General features: G+C 34.4%; 1 protein-coding gene across 11 annotated transcripts in view; it reads right to left on the bottom strand.

The window, feature by feature from the left end:
• The window catches only part of LOC106883309 (teneurin-m), a 487,309-nt gene extending 483,413 nt beyond the window's left edge, over positions 1–3,896 (bottom strand). For 5 of the 11 annotated variants that reach the window (XM_052969800.1, XM_052969804.1, XM_052969807.1 and 2 more), the window contains exon 1: positions 1,475–3,894. The gene's annotated coding sequence lies outside the window, so the exon portion shown is untranslated. Of the gene's footprint in view, positions 1–1,474 lie in introns of all 11 variants that reach the window. The other 6 variants (XM_052969809.1, XM_052969810.1, XM_052969811.1 and 3 more) reach the window with 4 other exon arrangements.
• Positions 3,897–4,626: the final 730 nt, after the last annotated feature.

The following is a 4,626-nucleotide window of genomic DNA, read 5'->3' as shown; positions in this document are numbered from 1 at the left end:
GTGTGTGTGTGTGTGTGTGTGTGTGTACATATATATATATATATATATATATATATGCATATACATGCATTTACATATTTGTACATATACTCATATATGCACACTGACACTTGCACGCATGCAAGCGTTTACGTGGATCATCTATATACAGGCATGTTCAGATGCCTATATCCACATATATACACTTGTATATATATGCATATAACGAACACAAGCTATACACACACACACAGCTATATGCAATCATTTGTAGCCGAGATATATATTGTCTGCATTTCGGGAATTCTTTTTCTTTTAATAAAAGCGATAAGACTCTGGTAAATAGCAAGGCTGGCATCATTTCTTATGAGGCGGTACCTGTTGGTTTATCTTCATATCTAAACCATTGTTGACACACTGAAGTCAACAATTCTTACACAGAATGTGCATTTAAAATGCACAGACAGCTGCTCCAGTGTGCACCAACAGCCACGTGTCTTCAAGTAATTAAGGTGACAATTACATGTTGGTAAATAACAGCGCTCACGTAATACGTATGCCAATGCTCTCTCTCTATACATACATACACTAATATCTATCTATCTATCTATCTATCTATCCATCCATCCATCCATGTGCATGCACACGCTTTTTTATTTCTCACGTACGAATATACAGATGCAAATATATCCACCCTACAAATACTTCAGCCTCGGGTTAACCCCAATCGAATACAGTAATGATTATAAATATTCAAACAAATCGTCCCTTCCGCCCCTTTTTTTTTTTTTTTTAATCTCCTAATACTAGAGTACTCTGGACCCCATTTACAGAATGTGTCCTTTTTCATCTAATGGAATGTGGTTTGGGCAAGAGATGCATTATATTCCAAGTAGGGCAAGCGGTCACATCAGAAACTAAACAGAGCCAAGTTAGAAACCAACAACTTTTCAGAAAGCTGGTGTATATTCTTGTATCTGTTGTCTTCACAAATAGAATTTACACATTTAACAAGCTGGACGTTTAATTTTCTTTGCATGAAACAACCAATATTTCTACGTTATTATTTAAACACTCACCGTCAAATTTATAAACAATCCGAAAGAAACTGTAAACACGTCCACCCATATAGTTCTAACGTTTGTTTTTATTCTCACGCATTCACAATGTATGTGTGTGTGTGTGTGTGTGTGTGTGTGTGACCGATAATGGGGCTTCCAGCAAAAGGACAGTTATAGGGTTCAAGTCATGTTGCCGAGTTTACTGTTGAGGTCGTGGTACTTATCGGTTAAACGCCTAAATACGCCACAATATCTATACACACACACACACACATTGTGTTACTTGTGTTAATGGGAGTTATAAAGCACCCATTCAATGCTATATTTGTTAAGTATACTGAAAAGTATCGGAGACATACAATAATAAACATATACAGCATTAATGGAATAAAGCAAAAGATAGGATAAGAGAGAATAAACAACGTGGTACTTACATGGTCCAAGATGTGAATAGATTGTATCGCAGGATAATCACAGAAATTATTTGGAATATATTTTATCGTTGCTGTAGTTGCATTTAGAACAACAACAGCAATACTACTACTAATAATAATGTCTTCGTGTTACAATGTAGTGTAATAATGCTGTTACACTTGTGATAGTGTTAGACTAGATGTTGCTTTTCCTAATTTTTTTTGTTGTTGTCGTGTTGTTTCATCCTGACGATATTTTGGAGTGAAATTTAATTTCTTTTTTTTTTTTCGTATTTTATCTTTTCTTTTTTTTCTCCATAAATATTAATCCGTGGTTAAAAAATATCAACAATGTGATCAGCAGGACATCATCTGTTTAACTTGGTACAATACATGTTCCATAGATCCGGGGTAAACGAGATTTTTTTCCTCTCCATTTCTATATAAATTTTATGAGTAGATACACATAGAGATTAGAATATAGTATATCAATTACATTAGATTTTAATTACATATACTTGCGTAAACACACATAACTATACAATCAATATATATATATTTGTATATATATGGTGTGTATGTATGTATGTATATTTATGTATGTAAATGGTAGCGACACGTCTTTTAAATACACACTAAATACGAGCAGGCGATTTCATTCATGCCCACGCACATCCACTCATTCACACACATGCCTCCAAATAGGCATTTGCATGCATCTAACATACAGGCACGTGCACTTTGCAGCAGAAGCACTCGGACTCAGAGACAAAAGTGCTGATACGTTTTGCACGTTATATTGTTATGGCCATGTCATACGAGGCTCAGTGACTGTTTTGGCAGTCGGTGCCTCCTTCCATATCATATACACATGCCTCTATATATATACATGTGCCTCTATTTATACAGGTGTATGTTATTACTATACATCCAATATATTCCTTCAGAAAAGTGTGTTCCTAATTTGTTGCTAAAACTATATATATATATATATATATGAGGAAGAATGTGTGTGTGTGTGTAAGAGAGAGAGAGAGAGAGAATAGACTACTAGACAGAAGCAAGTATGTAGGTTTATATCTCCGGTAGTATGTATACTTATTTCATGTGGGCTTATATTGTGATGAAGCTCTATCTATATGTTGATATGCGTATGCATGCCTGCAAGTATTTTATTGTGTGTCAGTGTGCGTGTTTCGATGTGTGTGATTATGTATAAAAAAAAATGTGAATCGGAAAGCAACGCAAAAAATATCCTTTGATAGAATAAAAAATCTGAAGTCCAAAGATATTTGGTAAATGAAAATGTGTCGCGTAGTAAGGTCCTTCCTTGGTTGTAGGAGGTAAAAAAAAAATGTGGGAGCTGAAGAATAAGATTTTTAACAGCAGAAACGACTTAACTGGTGGCTGTCTATTTTTCACCAGCCGGAGAAGTAGAATAAGTGTAAAGCACACTAGAGTTCGTTATGAAATTTTATATATAAATATATATATATAAAGGAGAGAGAGAGGGAGGGAGGGAGAGAGAGAGAGAGAGAGAGGTGGTGGAGAGAGAGAGACTGAATGAATATGTAGGAAGCTTGAGGATAGCCACGGAAATTCACAGGCTTCAGTTGCTGTTAAAATTACTGTTGTTTTGTATTCTTCCTGTTGCTATTTTGCTTTTAGTTAATGATATATCTAAATATTTCTAGATATATTTTTTGTGGATATATATGTTTTATATTTAGAGGTGTGTGTATAAATGCATATATTATACTTTAAATATCCACTTCTTCGCTTTCGGTTCAGTCATAATAATAATAATAATAATAATAACAATAATAATACTGCTGTAATTGTTACTACTTAAAATTGTTAGCGTTTTATAAACAATTCTGTTATAATAATTATGGTTTACTTTCAGTACCAGTAATTACCGTTTTTCTATTTGTAGCAGCAGTAATAGTTGAAGTGGTATTAATGGTAATTCCTTACACGTCTAATAATTTCTTGCTTTAGAAATTAGTGCAGTTCTTTCGGTTGTTTGGTTGGTTCGGATTTCTCTTGTTTCTCTTTTCAATATTTCCTACCCCCTTCTCGTTTACATGTGTGTGTGTGTGTGTGTATGCAAAGGGGGTGTATGTAATGTTCTTTTTTTTTCTCTCCTTTTTTTTTCCAATATAAATTTTCCTTCCTAAACCGTCAGCACAACTAAGTGCAGTCTTTCGTCAGCAAGTACTGACTTTTGCTGCTGCTGCTGCTGTTTCAACTGATGCAGCTGCTGGTGGTGGTGGTGATGATGGGGATGCTGTGTGTTGCTTGCTGCTGCTGTTTCGGCCAAGCTTGGGTTCCACGTTCTCGCTTTTTCAAGAATCAGCAAGCCACAATCGATTCAGCCAATCACAGCCCAGTATTTCCTACTGTGACCTCTCACCTCTCTTCTAATACTAACTGCATTTTTTTTCTTCTCCTCGTCTCTAGTCGTCCAACGTTCAGTCTTTTCACAGGCCATCACAACTGTTAGATTTCTCTCTCTCTGTGACTCACTCACACACCCACCCTCATGTATATATGAAGGATGTATCTGCGCGCGCGCGTGTATACATGTACATATATATGTATGTATATATATACATATATATATATATTTATATATGTGTGGATATATATGTATATGGCATATATATGTATATATATATATATATTTATATGACATATGTGTTTGTGTACATATATATCCATATTTATATATATATACACACACACGCATACATACATATATATATAGACACATGCGCGCATATATATATATATACACACACACGCATATATATATATATATATACACACACGCATATATATATATACACACACGCATATATATATATACACACACATATACACACACACATACATACACACACACATACACGCATATATATATATTAATAATCAGCAAAAGTTAGAGAATGAATCAAGCGCCGAAACTTTCTGCGTTGACATTTACCAAACCTATACATGCATACATACATACATCAATATATGGGCGTGTGCGTGTGCGTGTATGCATGAGGATTTAGATAATCCTATCAGGTGGTGGTTATTAAGTTAGACATGGCCTGGACCAATCTTTGGTCGAAACATATCTAAGTTTATATATATATATATATATATATATATATATATATATA

The sequence above is a fragment of the Octopus bimaculoides genome, chromosome 7, assembly GCF_001194135.2.
Source record: "Octopus bimaculoides isolate UCB-OBI-ISO-001 chromosome 7, ASM119413v2, whole genome shotgun sequence".
Taxonomy (NCBI): Eukaryota; Metazoa; Mollusca; class Cephalopoda; order Octopoda; family Octopodidae; genus Octopus; species Octopus bimaculoides.
This window is presented reverse-complemented; position numbering and strand designations above follow the sequence as displayed.